General features: G+C 45.5%; 1 protein-coding gene across 11 annotated transcripts in view; it reads left to right on the top strand.

Annotated features, from left to right (window-relative positions):
• Nucleotides 1-20928, top strand: part of CLOCK (clock circadian regulator) — a 2930945-nt gene that overhangs the window by 2530096 nt on the left and 379921 nt on the right. The window lies entirely within an intron of this gene.

Genomic DNA, 20928 nt, shown 5'->3' on the forward strand with positions numbered 1-20928 from the left:
CGTAGAGCAGCCAGAGGAGGGGATCTTGGCAGAAGTCCTCACCTTAAGACCCCCTACTAAGACGGGTACCCCGATGCAGAAGGACGTTGTGGCTCTGGCCAAGAAAGGGTGGCTCACACCACACTCGGTCCAACCTGTCAATCGGCGCCTCAATGCCAAGTATAGACAGATGGAGGGGGATACTCTATTGTTGTCGGCGCACACCCAGCCGCATTCTTCGGTGATCGATGCAGCGTCACTCTACTCTAAGCCGCAGTTGTCCTCGGCCACCTCATCCTCTGCGCAGCTAGGCAAGTAGGAGAAGATTTTGGAGGCATATAGGAAGAAGCTGTAATCCCAACGCCTCCCTGCACCTGCATCAGGCCAACGCTGATGCCATGCTGACAGCCGCTAACATAGACTTTGGTGGGAAATAGTGGACTTCCTTCTGGAACTTCCGGTGCAGAGCCAGTCTTGCTTCAAGGCGAATCTAGGAGAAGCCAAGCTGGTAGCGCAAGACATCATGGAGTCCACTGTGGCCCACATCAATACCTCCGGCCGGGCCATCTACATCACCACGGACATGAGAAGGACAGCCTGGCTTCAGGCTACTAACTTTAACCCCAACAACCAGGATCGCATATTGGACCTTCCGTTCGAGGGTATTAACCTCTTTCACTCTACCACCGACAAGGAATTAGATAAAAAGAACAGCTTGCAAACTGCGAAGTCTTTATCCTGATGAAGGCCACGTCCAAGGCATACACACCCAGTCACATCATTGCTCTGACAAGGGGCGGGTGTTTGGTGGGTTCTGGGGATTCCAGGAACAGAGATCAAGACAAACTGCTCGCCGAGTCAGCACCGGCGCAAGCAACAAAAAGGGGGGGGGCAAGGTCTTCCAGTTCCCCTCCTTAATAGCAGCCTCAGAAGGAAAAAAAGCATGACGTGTCCCTTTGGGTCCACGTGTCTCCAGCGGGTGGCAGGCCTGCCTTTCACGTGCACTTCTGGCACCAGAACTTTGCGGACCCCTGGATCCTCTCTGTAGTATCCACGGGGTACCGCCTACCGATACCTCCCTCTGGTCCCTCCTCCCCTCCGCTCCCACAGATTGGGACGATAACTCTGTTGGCAGAGATCCAGTCGCTTGTCGAGAGCCAGGCAGTGGAAGAAGTACCAGCCTCCCAGAGAGGATTAGGCTTCTATTCCAGGATTTTCGCCATACAAAGGATGAACCAGGCTGGCCTGAGAGTTGTGTTGGACCTATCCATCCTCAACCTCTCCCTCCCTCTTCAGAAATTCAAGATGGTTATGCCAGCACTCATTGCAGAGACATTAGACAGGGTATACTGGGTGTGCTCCCTGGATCTTAAAGACGTCTACCTACACGTCCCGATTTGGCAGCCACATCGCTCCTTCCTATGCTTCAGGATCATGGGCTGTCATTTCCAGTACTACCCTTTGGCCTCAGCTCAGCCCCCAGGGTATTTACCAGACTCATGAATGCAGTGGCAGCCCTCCTCAGGGCCCAGGGCCACCATGTCTACTCGTACCTGGACGACTGGCTCGTCAGGGCGAGATCTCCAGAGGGGGTTACCCACACTTCCTCCGCATTTATGAACACGCTCCACGACCTGGGGTTTTCTATCAACCTCAAGAAGCCTCAGCTGCAGCCCATGCAGAGCCTCGCCTTCCTGGGCCTCATCTGGGATGAGAGCTCCGAGAAGGTCTTTCCCTCGTAGGACAAGATTACGGCCCACAAGAGGGCCACTATGCACTTCCTTACCAGAGCAGTGACCTCGGCCTGATGGTACCAAGTTACTTATTGGGTATCATGGCAGCGGTTCTACTGGCCGTGCTGCACACAAGACTCGGGATGAAGAGCTTACAGCTGCACTTCACAGCCTCATGGAATCAGGAGAAGGGCTCCCAAGCGGAGCCGGTCAGCATACCTCCTTCTGTCCACTCGGACCTCACATGGTGGTCTGTGGACGGCAAGCCCTTCTGGCTGCTGGCCCCGCAGGTACCTATCACTACGGACTTCTCCCTAGTGGGCTGGGGAGCCACTTTGGACAGCCACAGCGTCCATAGAGTCTGGACCCGGCAGGAGTCACGCATCAACTGGCTGGAACTCAGGGCCATCTGGCTAGCTCTCAGAGCTTTCCTTCCACTCACTGGGGGCAAGACCGTCCTCATCCAGACCGATAACTCCACCAGCATGTACTATGTCAACAAGCAGGCGGGAACCAGGTCCCCTCGGCTGTGCAGCCTAACGGTCAGCATGTGGGAATGGGCCCTGGAGAACAACATCTACCTCACGGCCGTCCACCTCCCAGGGGAGGCCAGCTTGGAAGCAGACAGGCTCACTTTCCGCTGGGCCTAGCACAGCTCCTGTCCCAGCAGGGGGGCAGGGTACTCCACTCCGCACCTCAGAAGTTAGCCCTCACAGCGTGGTTCCTGGGCACATAACCCTCAGGCATCTGAGCCTAACACAGGCTCACCTGGAGATCATTCAGGGTGCCAGGAGCAAGGCTACCAGGAGCCAATATAAGTGTAAATGGAGCTGGTTCTGTCACTGGGCGGATTCTAAGGAGATCAACCCACTTACGTGCATGCTGGATGATGTACTCTCCTTCTCGGCACACCTCGTGCACTCAGGCGTGCAGGTGGACACATGTCGCTGTTAGGGAGAATTCTCTGTAAAGGCTAATTTCCCAAACCTAGTGAGTCCCCCAGCAGCTTTGCTGGATTTTTGGGGTTTATTTTTTTCTCCTGCTAAGAGTGAGACTCTTTTCCTCCCACTCTTAGACATGATTTGAGGTGTTCCTTTGACTTTGTACGTGTTCTATGGGCTATGGGGTCCTTTTCCCCATAGGGTTTCATGTGTTTTTGATATGTGGGTTACACAGCACCCTCCGTGCCGTAACCCAGGGGTGTCGTAGCGACCCCCAAACATAGACTCCATACCCTGAGACTGACTACTGTCTCCCAGGGCATGTAAAGTCACCATTGGCTTTACTAGTCTCAAATTGTGAACAGAACCAGTACAAACCATCCTATTGTGGACGTACTGGTCGGGGCAATTCGATTGCCCCGGGGTCTGTTGTTCGAGTGGGCACTGTCCAGTCCCCCCAACCAAGTTTTGGCTGGTGGCAGTGGATACTACTTTTTATATTCGACCGCAAATATATTCCTATGGGATTTTCCCATTGTTCGAGGCTACCACTTTTTAAAATAGCCTCGAACATACCGCCGGTTTATTAAATTAATATAAATTCACTGGTTGGTATTTTTTGCCGAAACTTGGTTCCAAAATGGCGTTTGTGTTCGCTTCTGTGACTCCAACCCAAGTCGAGCCCTTTGTTCCCCTTTTTTGGCGGGTTTCTCCACAGAAGCCTCCAAAAGTGGTGCCACTCTGTCTGGGTACCACAGGGGATGTGGGAGGTGGTTTAAGCACCCTGGACTGAGTTACCTCGGCAACTCAAGTCGCACTCTTGTGTGATTGGCCCAAGTGGTGAGCCGCCCGGCTCACCACTTAGCATGTTTGAGTGACAGCTAGGCTGAATGAATAGGGGTTTTCTGCATAAAAGCAGGGCTTTGGGGACTGGAACTTGAGAAGTCGCCACAGGACCTAAAGAATCCGAGGAGGGAGAAGCCGAGCCGACCTGCAACGACAACACCACCGGTGGACCGTCTCACCACTTTTCCCGACGACAGAGGAGATCTCCAGTCAGGAGAGTCTTCTTCCTTTGACTGGTGGGGATAACCATTTTGCCCGTCTTTTCGCCTTCCTGGACCATCTTGTGGCCGCCTTGCATGTGCCAAGCACCCCGGCAACCAGAATACCACAGTTTACCACTACCGCGAAGAAAAGAGTGGTACCTTGTAACCGGGAAACTCTGCGGCTGGTTTCTTCCCTGGCAGCGCAACGACCTTCAGCTTTCCTCCGCGTCGAGACCTCATCTTCCTCTGGACGAAACACCGACTTGCAACCGCTGCCAGGAACAACTGCCCCCGCTGGAGCGTTCTTCCCACTTTTAGGTACTGTGTCCCGCCTGGCTTCCCTTGCGACAGATCGTTCGGGGTGACAGTAAATCCTCGACTTTCTAACCTGGGCTATCCTGGGACCTGTTAAGTAACGTTTCCTGACTTGATCTCAATCTTTTGTGAACTTTCTACAAAGACTCTTTGGGCATAACCCCACTGTGTGATCCTGGACACATTTCGCTTGCTCTCTCTAAGAGCTGGCCTGGCATTTGAACTTCCTTGCTCTCCAGTAGACTTTGCCTAACCTGCCTCACTGTGGTTCTTTGAAAAGTATTGAAATTTGTGTGCTTTCATAACTCTGCCCTTTTCCCTCCCTTTTTAATAACTTATTAGAGTGCCATTTTATGTTAAGCGCTCACCTCTGTCTGAAAATAAGTGGTGTTTCTCATTAAGACTTGTCTAATAAGTAATTAGGGTTGTATATATATAATAGTGACTGTGTGTTGAATTTACTTACCTCTTTGTGCTAGTGTAATTTACAAGTGTGTCTTTAAATAGATAATTATATACTTTTACACCAAAGCTCTGGTCAGTGTTTGCTTGTGCTACTGTATCTCTGTACCTATTGTGTATACTCTATATACTGCCTAACTCATCTTGAGAGAAGTCTGACTGTTCAGCCACAGCTACCAGGTAAATCTGGGTAGTACAGACTGCTACCAATTGGGTTTACTGCCAACCACCTGTAGTCCTAAATCTTTTGCAGTGGTCCCTAAGGGAACTGCACAGGTTTCTGCGTAACAGTCGCACCTAACTGGCAGCCGTAGGGCCCTACAGAAACTCGGAGGAGGAGATCTTCTCCTCTTCCAATCCGATAGCCAAGTACCATCTGGCGGGCTTTTCCAGGCTTTACCCGCCCATCAAGAAGCCACACATCTTGTGGGACCTCAATGTGGTATTGGGCGCCTTGGCGTACAAAGTATTCGAGCCAATGGCCTCCGCGGACTTCAGGCTGGTCACCATTAAGGCAGCTTTTCTAGTGGGACTCACCTACGCTCGCATAGTCAGCGATATCCAGGCTCTGGTGACCTCAGAACACTATACCACTTTCCACAGGGATAAGGTGGTCCTGTGGACTCACCCAGCATTTTTACCTAAGGTACTCTCCGCTTTCCATCTAAACGAAGAAATAGTCTTACCTACGTTCTTCGCTGACTGCAAGGACGAGGCTCAGAGAGTCTTGCACTGTCTGGATGTCAGACTTGCTCTGAAATTCTATCTGGACAGGACCAAGGGCTTCCGCAAGTCGGATGCACTTTGTTACCTTTGAGGGCTCCAGACCCGGTTATCAAGCATCCAAGGCTTCTATTGCACAGTAGATGGTTGCAACCACCAAAGACGCCTATGAGGGGCAGCACAAGCCGCTGCCAGCCAACATGCACGCTCACACGGTCAGAGCCAAGTCACGGCCAACGCTTTCCAGCGGCAGGTTCCGTGGCAAGTCATAAGCAGGGCAGCCACCTTGGCTACCCCTTTGGGTTTCTGTAAGCATTACTGTCTGTCTTTTCAGCTCTAAGTCAGACGCGGCCTTCGATCAGGCATTTCTAAAGAACTTGTTTGCTTAAGGAGGGTCTCCTCTCCACCCTCGGGCTACATTCAGTTGTAATAGCCAATGCAGTATGGAGGAAAGGAAACGGGACATAAGAGTAATTATAAGTTACTCACTGTAGTGACTAACGTACTCTTAGTCCTTAGTCCTCTTTCCTCCATACGTCCCACCATACTCCCCCCTAATAATACTGGTGTCATTAGGCAATGTTAAATATTGTTGATGCGTCAATGGGGACCGAGGAGTGGCACCGGTGGGCGGAGTCAGGGTAGCGCATTTTCCCTGAGCCACACCCACGCACGCTTCTAAATTTAAAGGGGAAGAAGGTTTTTCTGGTGAAAAAGGTTCTGTCTCCCGAGACCCATGCAGTATGGAAGAAAGGGGACTAAGGCCTAAGAGTACGATAGTCACTACAGTGAGTAACCTATCATTTCTGAAGTACTGAAGTCAGGTGTTGTGAACTGTGCAAACGATAAAAGGAAAAGCCAGGGGAAGGGAGCCATTCCCCCTGTTTTTGCGACACTGTGCCACTGGAATACCAGGAGAAGTGAGGCATTCTCCTGGAACACTTAGGCCATTGGAAGGGAGTCACTCTACTGGTGGTGGAAAACCAAGGAACAAGATACCTGGAGAAGGGAGGCATTCTCCAAGAACCCAGTAGTGAAGAAGCAACTATCGGCAATAAGGAATGTTGATGTTTGAACTGGAACTTTACCTCTAGAGTTTGAATTGAAAAAGTTTACTATTTTTTGGCTTGACAACCTGAAACCTTGCTTTGTGCCTTAGAAAGGGATTGAGACCTTGGGAAGGGAGTCATTCCCTGAAGTAAAGATGCCACCTAACAACTGGAACTGTGATCCACTGTCCAGAACAAGGTAGCCAGCCATTCTTCTTGACCAAGAAGATACACCACATCTTTAGTTTAGCTATAAGTGTAAGTGATAGAGATAGGGATGTTTGACACAGGACAGTGGACCCTTTTTAGTTGCAACAATATCCTAACAGCTCATTAGCATTTTTAGTTGAGGCAGGGAACCCCTCGTAGACGTATGGAAAGGTAGGTTTTCTCTTTATTTTGATCTTATATAAAAGTCTATAGCAATCACTATGCCATCTGTGTGTCAGTCTCCTACTTCTGCACCCTTACTGTGGAGAGAATTAATTCATGTGACAAATGCAGAGAGTGTGGCCAAATCACCATGCCAAATGATCAATAGATCATCGATACAATCTAATTTATGGTAAGAAAAGATTAGTTTCTGATAAAATGTTGGAAACTTCAGATTTTTCAACAAACAAATTAGCCAATCTAGGTACAAAGACAGCACCCATAGAGGTACCATCAATTTGCTTGTAGAAGATCCCTTTGTACAGAAAGACATTTTCTGATAAAGCGATAAAAGCTAAATCTGTCATCAGTTTGGTCAGGACTTGAAGATGAAAACTCTGAGTAATGAATTCAATGGCAGTCCCTTGGGGAATATTAGTGCATACAGCTAGTCTGACGTGGAATTGAAAGGCATGTGTTCAACTTGGTTGATTACATCTGGCGAGTCTTTGAGGTAAAAAACTGCCAACATTGAAAGGGACCTAATGCAAAAATCAACAAACTTCGAAATGGTAGTAAGGAACCACACGCTGACACTATGGGACAGCCAGGAGGAGCATCAACTGATTCGTGGACTTTAGGTAACAAATAAAAAGGCGGAATCCAAGCTGATTTGGGATTTAGAAAGGTATATTCTTGCGAATTCAAAATCCAATCCCATCTTTGTAAGCTAAATCAGTAATGTCTCGAATGTTTTTGGAAAGGTCTCCAGAGGGATCCTTAGTCAATGGAAGATAATGTAGAGGGTTGGACAAGTGTTGCAATGCCTCATTATCATACTCTTGGATGTTCTGAACCACAATGCCTCCGCCTTCGTCAGTGGGTTTAATGACAATGGAATGGTCATTTTTTTGAGTAAGACCTGATGTTCTGCTTTCTACAGATTATATTTAATACATCTGTTGCTATATAAACAGCTAGTGATAATGGATTCAAATGTGAGTACCTCTCTGGAGATGAGATTTAGCTTTTTTAAGTTTCTTCAAGCAACGGCTGCATGTTCATTCTTCAAATTGTATAACTACACTTTGAGTGTTCATTTACTTTTGAGTCCTCTTAGAGTAAGGGCATGTGTAATACAAATATGAGTATGCTACTATGGGACTCATGGCTTTGGCACAGTAGTTAGCCCTTCTGGCAGTTTGAGTACCTGTGGTGTTATGAAACCTATGTATGTTGCTTTTATCCTTCCAAGTTTCTTCAAAGAACGGTTGCCTGGTCATTCTGCAAACTGCATATTTATAGTTTCAGTTTTCATTCATCCAATATGGCTGCACCGTTTACGACCTGGCTGTGCACTTTTGCACTCACGCCAGTCCCTCCAGTTTCATTACTCATGGGAACGCATTCATAGGTGCGCTCTGAATGTTCATTCAAATTCGATGCTGTGTGCCGAGCCGCTCTCAGTGCTTCATAAAAAGCTGCACTGCTTTTGGAACACTGTTCAGGTAGAAACCGTGCTACACAAATGTGGCATTACTTGGATTTTCATTTTGCAAAGACACACACACACGTTATCTCCTTCTAGTTTTCAAGTATAGTACATCTTTTACTTAGGTCATCATGTAGAGCTTTCCTCCTGCTTTGCCTGGAAGATTATTTTATTTGCTCTATGCTACTAGGAAAGAAGAGCAAGCACATTTCCTGTTTTTGTTCCTCATGTGAATTCATTTTGTTTACTGACTGATTCCATTGTGGCATGGGAGGTAATTAGTCCCTCTTTTTGCCCTGTAGATTGATTACAGCTATTAAGTAGCACCACACTCCCAGTTGTATACGAGGGGCGGTGTATAGGTGCGTTGAATTATTTAACTTGGTCCACCCTCTTTCTTCACTGTTGTCTGGAAGTATTTTAGGTAATTATTTCTTTTTGTTTTATTGTAGTCCAAAAATGTGGTTCAGATGTTTGTCCTCGAGTTTGGCCCTGATGAAGACGAGGCTCAAATTAAACTAGAAACTAGTTTCCCTGCAGTTGTTCATGCTATTGTGGGATCTGTGTACAGTTTTTGGAGTAGGTGTACTGATTAGTCCACTATCAGTCAGGCTCTTGAAGTGGCTAGATTTGCACATCACTAGCCACTATCAGTTAAGATACTTTAGAGTCTACATTTCTACACTGCTCAGATTTGTCGATTACAAGTTGACCTTCCTTTTGTATTTACATGTCTAGCTTGATGTGCACCACTTTGCTAGTCCTCCATGATAAATATGAGCATTTTCACTTTTCTGGATTTATTGCACTGATTTTATTGTATATATGGTTGCATGTTATACTCGGATGTATTTTGTCACCTGTCTTGCATTCAAGTTGCATAATTGTCTGCATTTTTTGCACATGTGAGTGAATGCATGAATTGTTCTATTTTAATTGTTCTTTCAATAAAATGCATTGTCTCTTTAGGTGGAGAACGGGTGAACCGTTATGTTATACCTGCATAGGGCCATGTACCCATGTTTTATATGTTATTTGAAAATGATTCCTATCACGTTTGCTTGTTTATGTTATGAAAACTTTTTGTGTTTTTCTGAATGGTGGTCCCTGGTCTTCGTAGTCTTAGTAGTACTCAGGGACCTTGGTGTACCATAGTTGCACAGTAAGGCATGGCAGTGCAGGCACAGCTAACCCCACTGACCTAGCCCACTGGCAACACTCTCCATTTATTGCCTTCCTGTTTTCTAATTTTTCTCATCGCCTCCCTGTAAAATTCGGCTGTCATTTTATGACAGGTTTAACAGGAGCCGTGCTGTGTTCCTCCTGCGGCACGCATTACATGGCAGTGGACCCCCATAGACTCTGTCTCAAGTGCCTGGGCCCCCAAGCACAAATCTGTTGACTACCCATTGTGTAACTCTTTTCCGGTGTGCTCTTTGATGAGGGTGAGACTGTTGGGAAGAAGTTTTGAAAGGGCTCCCTCAACATCACATCACAGAGTTCATCCATTCCAAGAAGACTTGAGGACAGGTAAATGAACCTATAGCACCCGCCGAAGTGGGAGGGGATGCAAGTTCTATCGTGGCAACAGGTGCTTGCACCTAGATCAATCAGATCTGAAGTGACCTCTGAGCATCAGAAACCTACCGGCCTCCAAGAGCCTGAGGGTCACTTACCTGCTGGAGTTTTCTTCGAGGGTTTCAGTAGCTTACCCATTTGCATGCTCAATGGGCCAAACTGGGCGCCTAGGACAGAGCTCTGCACTGAGCAAACCTGCCTGCATCTCACATAGGGTGAACTAATCAGCTGAAAGATCACAGCAAAAGGTTGTCACAGTTATAGCACGAAGCTCTAAGGAACTATGTCACTGCCCCCACATAGTCTTTATTTTGAAGAAAATTATCTTTTCCACTCTTTGAATGATGAGTTGAATTAAAAGAAAACTTCCACCTTAATGGCCAAGACCCTTACAGTGCTTACCAAATTGCCTCAGAAAACATTTTCCTCATAGAGACAGTCTCATTCTGACTTCAGTTTGAAGAGCTTTGGGGGATTTCGTGGTTACCATGATAGAAAGAACATAAAAATGGATAGATTCCCAGCTGTTCAGAGACAGAAGCAGCAGAGATTCTCCACTCAGGGGTTCTTCTCTTCCTCATCTCCTGGCACTTCAGACCAAAAAAAAACAATCAAGTGGTCTTTCAGATTCATCCATCGCAGACATGGAGCAGGATGTCTCCTTACCTTCAAAGCTGATGTACCATTTCAGAGGATTCTTGGGTCCTCTTAGTAGAAACATGGGGGTACCATTTACCTATCCCGCCAGTTGCTCCTTTTTCCCCTACTTTTCTCCAGGTCGGCTCTGCCACCCTCTTTCTAGAAATTTCCAATCTTCTTCAAATCATGGCAATAGAGGAAGTCCCCCGTCTGGAAAGAGGCAGGGTTTGTTCTTGCCTTTTTACTGTCCCGTATAAGGAAAATCCACAAATCTGAAATACCCTTTGCTTGGGAGATTGGTTGTGCGGTGTGGATCTGAAAGACTCTTACCTTCATGTCCCCATCTCAGCTCCGCACAAGAAATTATTGAGATCTTCCCTAGGGAATTGTGATTTTCAGTACCTGGTTCTCCCTTTCGGTCTGGATGTGGCTCCTCATAGTTTAATGAGTCTGGTGACAGGTCACTTGCTAATGCAGGGAATTCACAAATATCCATACATGGATGACTAGATCATCATGGAAGAGACCTATGAGGTCACTTCAGCTATTGCTAGACCTGTTTCATTTGGGTCTACTCAATCAGAAAAACACCTTTTACTGTCCCACTCAAACCATCAAGTTGATAGGTTTCCGACACGAGTTTTTGGACAGTCTAGCCCAAAATTGTGAGGGTCCAGGATGTCAAATTGTCCACAGCTAATTTCCTGACTGGTTAAGAGATTTCGGCTTGGTGGTTCAAACACCTGGTGGGGCTGGTGGCGGCTTCCATTCTGCCTGTTCCATTTGTCCGTTCAAGATGAAGCGCCTATAGTTTCATCTGTCATCTTGCTGGAATCAGGAAAGAGACAAGCAGTCAATCAAAATTCCAATCATGGTGGAATGGAGGGTGTATTTGGAGTGGTGGAACAATGAATGCAGGATGTGATAACATTGGAACCTTCCCTCTTGGGTTGGGGTGCAACTCAGGGTCAGCTGCAGACTCACTCCCTTTGCACCCCAGGAGAAAAGGAGTTCCATATAAACGTTCTGGAGCTCCTGGCAATTTTCAAAGCTTTGAAATTATTCCTTTCTATCATACAAGATACCTCTGTTCTGATAAGGATCAACCTAATGACAGCAATGTTTTGTGAAAACAAGCCAGGAGCTAACAGGTCACTTCCCCTTTGTCAATTGGCTATTCAGATTTGGGAATGGGCCATTCTCCACCAGGCATCTCTCCAGACAGTTGGCCAGAGATCTCAATATGGAAGCAGACAGGCTTGTTCACTCTCTCACTCCAATCATGAGTGGGAGCTCAAGACTTCGGTAGTTCAGGACATTTCTCTGATGGGCCTCGGGTTGAGCTATCTGGGAGACGCTCTGCAAATGTTGGGGATCACAGAACCTTATATGCGTTCCCTCCTCTCCATTGCTGCCGATAGTCCTGTCAAAATTCTGCACCTCCCATAGTTCCTCTCCTATTCTGATAGTTCCAATGTGGCCTACTCGCATCTGGTACTCAGACCATCTCAGGATGAAGCTGTTGTGTCCACTCATCCTCCCAATATCGCTGATCTTCTCAGCCAGTAGAGGGACAGGTGTTACATCCCTCCCCTCGATCACTGAGCTTAGCGGCTTGGTTCCTTAGAAACTAGCATTCAGCAATTTAGAGTTTTCTAAGCAGAGTTCGTCAATAATTCAGGCAGCCATGAAAGCAGCAGGGGTGGGAGAAAACCGTTCTGTTTTACATGCCCTGCTGCTGGGGCAGAAGGGTAGTGGCATTGGTGGTCAGTCAAAATCTCGAAAACAAAATCTCGAATGACAAAAAGCCCGAAACAAAAATCTCGAAAAAAAAAATATTGAATTTTTTATTTATTTATTTATATATGTTTTTGGGGTCAGGTAAGTAAAAAAAAGGGGTAAAATAAAAAAAATGAAAAAAGGGGGGTTGGGGGGAACCCCCCCATTTTGGAAAAAAACACATTGAAAAAAAAATTCGACATTTTTTTTTTCGGCCTTTTGTATTCGAGATTTTTGTTTTCGAGATTTTTTGATTCGGTATTATCACTATGAACCAGTGGCATTATGTAGGGATTTCCCTTCAAGAATCCACACTTGTTGCTAAGGGGTCTGTCTGGATGTGCTAGTGTTTCCCCATTGCGTACCTTTACCAGAATACCTGAAAAACATTGATATGTCTTTGGAGATGTAGTCCTGAATATATCATGTTTCTTTGGGTCCTGGCACGTTTCTTATTAGTTGATGTCTCAGGGGGGTGGGAATACTTCAGGGCTGGTCCTGTTAGTCCTGTTGTCAGGCAGATCTATGACTGGATGTGATGTTTGTACTGTGACATTGTCACACCAGATTCTGGTGGACAACACAGTAGCCATGCATTATCTCAACAAGTGAGGTGTGTGAGGGCAGGGAAACAATGAAACTGTTGATCTGTTCTCTGGAGAACAATGTCTCTCTATAGGCAGTCCATCAAGCCAAAGCGAAAAAGGACTGCTCAAGTAGATCTTTTTGCTATAGTGTCAAAGGGAAGTGCACATTGTTCTGTTCTAGGTGATTTCTCCCTGCAGAGAGCACTTGGGGACACATTGATTGTCGAATAGAATATCAAACTCCTCTATTGCTCATTCATATTCTTGTCATTCCAATGGTCTTTAGGAGGTAGCAGAAGTTCGGGTCCACCATGATCTTGATTGCCCCAGTCTGAGAATGAAGGATGTGTTACCTGGAATTTCTGGATACGTCGGATCCGTCCTCCTTAGCACTTCCTGGCAAGGGTGGATAGGCTCTCTTGGTCCGACATCGGCACCCATCTCCTAATCCGACAGTAACCTCAGCCTTGAAACTTTGATGCAGAGACCCTAAGGTAGAAAAAGTAAGATCTCTCTGAATGATTTGCTGCTTTCCGCCAGGAGTCCCACCACCAAGCGAGTCTATGCCTGCAGCTGGCGTGAGTTTTAAGCTTTGTATCGCTTTAAGTTCTGGACCCATTGATCCGTCTTCTAGGTTTTCTGCCTTCCATGGCCCGGTAGGTACCTGGTTGCTGTTTTGGTCCTTAGGAGGCACCAACGAACCATCCCCACTGTTATGCAATTTCTGCAGGGGATTTCTAATGAATTCCTTCCTCCCATGGATTCCTCATCTATGATAATCTCAAGCGCTGCTGATCTTCAGAAATATTTCCACCACCAAAGTACGCAGCTCTGCAGCTCCGCTCTGCTTGATGCTCCTTTTCACCCGTGCTGGACGGGAAACTGGAGACCGTATCAATCGTGGCCATTTGGGATATCCTTGCATTCTCTTTAATGGGTATAATTAATGCTATCAAACAGACCTGGTGCCCAAACTGGTATACTTATCACAAATGACCCCGATTAGAATTCCAGCAAAAACCTTCTACAAAGTAAATGCCAGCTTTGCAAAATTCATTTGGAGGAAAAAGAACCCCAGATTTTAAACCGCAAACCTAAAAGCAATGAAACCCAATGGGGGCCTTTCCTATCCAGACTAGAGATCACATCGTAGAGCAGCACAACTGATTAAAGTCAAGTGATGGGCCAATCCCCAAGATAATCCAGATTGGAAGAAGCTAGAGACTCTTGAGGTACAACAGTGGGGCGTCCCCTACATTGTGCAATTCCCATGGAGTGGAATTCCCAAGAGCATCAGATCACACCATACTATATTCTTCACACTCAGGACGTGGAGAGATTTTCTGCGAGAACGATTGATACCATTCAATCATCCCTTGCCTGACCTTACAGTGAAAACCTGGCTTCAAGTGGTACATAACACGGGATGGGCTTACTAGCTCTCCCAAGAAATGTAAACAACCTAACTCTGAAAAACCTATATCGAGGTCCCAATACTTGGATTAGCAGCACTGAAGGCAAAGGAGATATTAGGGGATTTGGCTGGTTTTTCTACCATTAGCTGCGTCAGACAATGTAGGACAAAATACATCCATAGGCTATGGCTTGGGGACTGACGGGATAGGAAGAGTGTGTTAGAGACTCTGACAGTGGATACCCTCGAATCAAGGCAATATTTATATGGCTTTGATACCCGACAATAGTGCTCGCACTGCTGCACTGGCAGAATCTTGGTCCTAGGACCCCCACCTTCTACTTGAGGTCATCGACTTTCTCGCACTGTGGGCAGCTATCCACAACGTATCCGTATTTCTAAGGTTTAGGGAAATTCAATATAAACTCATGCATAGGACATAGCTCACTCGATATAGGCTACACAAGATGACTGCAAAACAATCACTGTAATGTTGGTGATGTGCAGAGATCACAGGCTCCCTGGGTCACATGCTCTGGTACTGCCCTAGCGTCAATGTACTCTGGTCCATGGCAAGCAAAATATACAGTAGAGTGTGTTGCAAAGACCTTTCAGGTTTTCCAGCTCTCTGGCTACTCTGAGATGATATTCTCTAGTGAATATATCCTTGATGGAAGAAGAGCAGTCCACAAAACTTTACAGGGGGTAGAGGAGACCAGAACACCAGGAAACAAGGGTGATGGAATAAACACAGCATGGAGAAACAATGGCCTTGAATCATACTGATAAACAGCATCATATATAGTCGGGTTACGCCAGAGGCTTAAATACCCCAAACAAACAAATTCAACTACTTGGAGAAGTTGAGAGAGAAGATGTGAATATAGTGGTGCTGACGGAGACCCACTTATTAGCTAATGACCGGGTCAGACTAAAGCATCAACAGTTCAGCATGCAACCTCACTCAACAACAGGGCCTAAAAAGCAGGGATGGCCCTTTTGTATCATAGGAGGTTGAATATTAATAAACAAGATCATAGACGAGACAAAGAATTCTTCTTCACAATGGCTGAAGGGGGAACTGAGAAACAAACAAATCACTTCTTCTTCCATATATGCACCCAACACTGGCCAGGAAAAGTTCCTCCTGAAATATCCGAAAATATTAGAGGACTTTGCAGAGTGAGAGTGCTATGTAGAAGGGGACCTTAATATTGTTATGAACAGGAATATGCTTCAGTCGAGACAAACAAAACACAGGATGGTAGGAGAGGCTTCAAATAATCTAAAATAACAAGCTAAAACAACAACCACTCTGTTCCTGAACCCACTAATTATGCGGGGCTCATATGGATTTTCTTTTTCCTCAGTTACACAATATAAGTGGTACCACCTTCTCCGCTCACTCAGGGAGGCTCCCTAACACTCAGTTCTCTTTCCATGATATTCTCCTTAAAAATTCAATAATAAAAAAAAACACACAGACCACGACCACACTTCACCAATACCTTTGTACTCTATGTGCTCACAACTCCCTACACTTTCCCATAAACCCTTCGCCCACTTGTTACCACTTGCAAGAGTACACTCACATGCGCATGTCCACCCGAACTCCTACGTCACGGGGTTCCAACACCGGCTTGCACTCTCTCCAGTGCCGCGCCCCGCACCAAGGAGCCGACAAAAAATCTGCAAAGACAGCTCCTGTAAACCACTCAATATTACGTGTTTTGGGAACTGGTTGTTGTAGGTGGGCTCAGCCCTTCTGGAGGAACGGCCTGGAAGCCTCAGCAGGTTAGGGGGGTCCGTGGATCACATCGGGGTCACCAAATGAAAGGCACGCCCATGTATGCTCACACCAGAAAAAATACAACCCACTAGGGAAGAAGACCCAAGATGCGCTTGCAAAAGTAACAAGTGTTTATTTTCACAAAACAGAAAAAACACCAGCAAAGCACTCTGCTGCACAAGAACACTCTGACATCTGGGAGCACGTGTAATACCTTATAACCACAGACAGCGTCACTCATTACGTCATTCTATATAGTACAATTCTACCATCCCAAATGGATGGGCACTACACATATAGGGTCTGCTTCATATGAGATGCCAGGCCGTTGGTCCATCTTCATCTGTCCATCTCCGTCCACGTGGGTTCTGCTGGGCTCGTCATCCGTGGTGAGGTTGACCTAACAATTAATTGGCTACTCTGTTATGCAATGTTGCCTTATCATTGTTGCAAACACCTGGCAGACCGATCGATGGGCTTTGAAAAAGCCATGGTCATACTAACTTACATGCTTCACTCATTCCCAGGCAGCTCAGCAGCTCCTAATCTCCTACACATTAGTTTTGGGCTATAATTTAGTTGCTACCCTGCACCTCGCTGCACACATCACGTAACCCATTTCCGAAGGTGCGATAACCTTGCTTTCTGATCTTAGTGATCGATTGAGGGGTGTTAAATCTGAATGGTCTGTGGTCTGGGTTTGGATGGTGCTGTGGCATGCAGGGTTTCACGGGAGGGTACTGCCAAGAGGCGCGCTGCTCCCCTCTCATGACCTTGCAGGGCACATTCTTTTCTGTGTGCGAGGGCCTGTAATTCTTTGTAACAATGGAGGATTTCATGGGCTGTGCGGGACCTGGCCGGGGTGGGGGTGTTGTTCGCGCTCATGCGAGGGACCTAATATTCAAGCACCTAATACTATTCGCCGCGCTTGAGACTTCCTTCTAGGATGGCTGCCATTTGTCTAAGATGGTGTTCGCATTTGTGTTTCTTCTATAGCTCCTAATACATGCATTTCAGTGATCGTTCACCACCCCCTTTGTGTGTGCCCTTTTCCCCCCTGCAATTCGAATGTGTCTTCTATTATGTATACCTTATTCTGTATCGCCTTGGTGTTGGGAAGACCCTGTCTCCTCCCCAACAATAGTGTGCCTTGTACAGGCCTATATCTTTACTTTTTATAGCTATAAAAGTCTATACCAAAATAATAGCGAATAGGCTTGTAAGCTTCATGCAGGGCCTAATAGATGCTGATCAATCTAGTTTTATTAACAATAGTTCAACTTGTGATAATATTAGATGGGTTAACCTATTTGTAGTAAAGCAGGTTCCAGGCTTACTTAGGTTACATCTAAGATGCTTTATTAACAGTTCTTCAGTTACAGTTACATAAGACATAAGGACAGACACACGCTGGCTCCCATCACCCAGGCAGGGAGGGACTAACTGCCTCAACATGGAACCTTCACCATAAACATTCTCACATTCACACATCAACATTCTACGTGACATCACGAGCCACAGCAATCACAGACAGGCACTATATAACACTATTAATACATAGGCAAACAGAGGAAAGCACCAGTCACTCTTGATAACACTTGATGCTGAAAAAGGTTTCGACAGTTGTTTGGTTCTTCTTCTGGAAAGTCCTACACAAATTCACCTTTGGGCCATACTTAATAAATATGATAATGGCAAACTACAAAACTCAGCTACAATAAACGTGTGGCCTCATATCTTTCCAAAGAGGAACCCACCAGGAATGCCTCCTGTCTCCTCTTCTCTTTGCCCTGGTTATGGAGCCATTTGCATAGAGATTTAGGAGTTGTGGAAATATAAAGGGAATAAGACTAGGGGAAACAGAAAATAAAATTTGGCTCTTCATGGACGTCATAATACTCTTTCTAACAAATCAATGCAAATCAGTGGAAGAAGTTATGGAAGAGATACAACAATATGGAGCGGAATCAGGTTTTAAAGATATATTCATATATCTGAAATTCTGAGCATCTCGGCTTCAGACGCGACAAAGGAAGAAGTAAAAAAGTGCCAACCCCCCACAGTTTGGACAGAGAAATTAGTAAAATACTTTGGTATCAGCATCACACCAAATGGGGGGAACTTGAACGAGCCATCTACCCAGATATAGTCAAAGCAATAAAAAAAGGATATACTTGAATGCAGACAGCTATATGTTTCATGGTTGAGGAGGCTTGCTATTATTAAAATTAATGCCCTGCCTCGCTTGATGTAACTCTATCAGAATATCCCACTCAACAACTGTAGAGCAACACCTATAAGTGTTTTAGACCTTGTTATGTCATTTATATGGAGGCGGGGGACTAAAACCTAGAATTGGCAAAAAGAGAATGTTGTTGAGCAGACAGGAGGGGGGACTAAAATACTACCTGGCTCCGCAGGTAAGAGTGGTAGCAGAGTGAATGAAAAATTGATCAGAGAAACACTGGGTGTTTCTAGAGCAGGCAGTGGCAGGACAATACTAATGGAAACAACCATGGCTCACCAAAAACCAAAGAGCCAGGGGTATGTACTTTTAATATAATCACGACGGACACAGTGGAAGTGTTGGATATCATCTCACTGAGGAGGGAGTCGACAAGTTTATACTCTCGGTTCATGCAAATTCACAGTAATAAAGATTTCAACGCAGACCTTATAGAATGGGGTTTGTAAACTGGTATAGAGGGGAATGTAGAAAACTGGGGGACCTGTTTGCACAAAACACGATAAAAGCATTCAACCAATGTAAACTCGACTTCAAACTCCAAGAAATGGATATATACCGCCACCAACAATTAAGACATTGGGTTAATAAAAAAAAAAAATAAGCAATCCGGAAAATTACCCCACTGGAGAAAATCATTCAAGAAGTGGCAAGCATGAAGGGGTTAATAGGGAAACTATACAACTACCTGGTAGATGCCAACCTTTTGGGGTGCAGGGTGGACACATCAGAAAAAATGGGAAAAAGAGCTGGACTGCAAAATTACAGTTGAAAAGTGGGATGAGGTAAATAAAAAGAATTGGAAGGGATCACTATTTATGCAACACGCAGAACTGCAACTCAAGATACTGCATAAATGGTACTTCACACCAAAAAGGACGCACCTCGTAGATCAGCTGCAGGGGACAGATGTTGGGGATAATGCAGGGAAAAAGGATGCTTAACCCACATTGGGGGGAGTGGCCTGAAACTCAGATCGCTATGGAATGGAATTAAATGGGAAATATTGTAAAGGAAGCAACTATCAACAGCGTTTGCTATATTAGGAATTCTACCAGAACCAGAAGAGAAGGCACTAAAAAATCACAAAGCTCTTTGTTGGCTGCAGAGCTGGCCATTGTAGCCATCGCTGGGCTTCTGGATGAGGACTATCTGGGAAATTATAGCGATTGAAAACTTGAAAACATGACAGCATGAATTCGAGTATCCCTACAAAGGTTTTTTTTTTTAAACCTTAATTTTATTCCGACCGGCGCTTCACAAAAAACACAACACAACACCACAGGAGTGGACCACAGGATATCATAACAGAACAACATTATCATGTTCATACTTAGTACAGTTAAATAACAATGTATTAGAGTATTCATACTGTGTTCCCAGTGTCACTGTCTTGAGTACTGTTAAGGTATGCTCGCAGCGGAGCCCATATGTCCTTTGACCTACAAGCCGCCGTTACATTTCTTACATAGTGTTCCTCATTCTCCTGAACATATAGCAGATCCCGTAGCCACGTATTATGCTTCGGGGCTGCTTTGGATTTCCATGACTGCAATAGGTTTCTCTTGGCCACTGCTCCTGCGACAGCAGCAAATCTGCGGATCTTGACAGAGGTCTTACCTATGTCGCCCAGCAAGTATTTCAATGGGGTAGCCGGGATATTCACCCCAGTGATGTCACTTACAACCCTGGCCACTTCTTCCCAAACGACTTTGACAGGGGGGCAATTCCAGTACATGTGAATGGAATTTGCCGAGCTAGCATTGCATTTGGGGCAGGTTGCCTGCCGAGTAGGGTCAAAATTAGAGATCTTATGTGGGGTTACATGCAAATGATTCAGTATTTTAAATCGAATTAATCTCTACAAAGGTTTTATGCTGTATGGAACCTCTGTATTGCAACAATTAAGTTAAGCAACCTAGGTCAGAAATATACCGGCCCAGAAACCTAGGGACAATATTTGAACCTGTGGAAGGACAGACTGAACAAGAGTTACCTGGACAAGATAATACTTTACACAGGTCGATATATAACGCCTACTCTTACACAATGAAATGATTTATGGATATAGGGGTGAGAGATAGCAGGAAGGGGGTGTTCATCACCAAGATTGATTTTGAATGTTGTACATCAAATGGTTGTTAGATTGTACTAAAAATCCAATCAAAAATATGTTTAAAAGAAATAGAGCAAGTCGGGGAACCTTACTGCGAATCAGCAGCAGAAGAAGGAGATGGGTGCACAGGGTCTGCAATGGAAGTTGAACCTTCATAATATTGTTATATTGGATCTTGGGACACACTGCTCAATCGCTAAGGTTGATGGGCATTTGCCTCCAATGGGGTTACCTAGATGTGTTGATTTGGTGAGGGTTGAAGAATTAGAGGGATGGTAATCAGTTGTTACTCCGGATCATGGTGTGGGTTATGGTTTGATAATAGTTTATTTGTATAAAGGCACGCAATTCACTGACAAAATGTGATTGTATATTTTACTGGATGTGTTCAAAGTTTATAAAGTTGTTGACTACGACTTCTCTAAACTTAATCAATATAAAATACCATAAATGATTAAATAGCATCAAATGAAAACGAGAATTGAGTGAAATCCCTTTATTCAACCTGTAGTTTCTTGACCTTTGTGCTTCTGAAAGATTAAGGCCCCATTTACGAGTTTGGCGGTATTCCGGCAGTAAATCCACAAGAATACTGCCAAACATAATTACTGTTGCCGCCAGTTGGTTCAGTGGATTTCCCGCTGGATTACAATTGGTGGTAGGCGG

Source organism: Ambystoma mexicanum, chromosome 6q (genome assembly GCF_040938575.1).
Source record: "Ambystoma mexicanum isolate Mex_15411 chromosome 6q, UKY_AmexF1_1, whole genome shotgun sequence".
Classification (NCBI taxonomy): Eukaryota; Metazoa; Chordata; class Amphibia; order Caudata; family Ambystomatidae; genus Ambystoma; species Ambystoma mexicanum.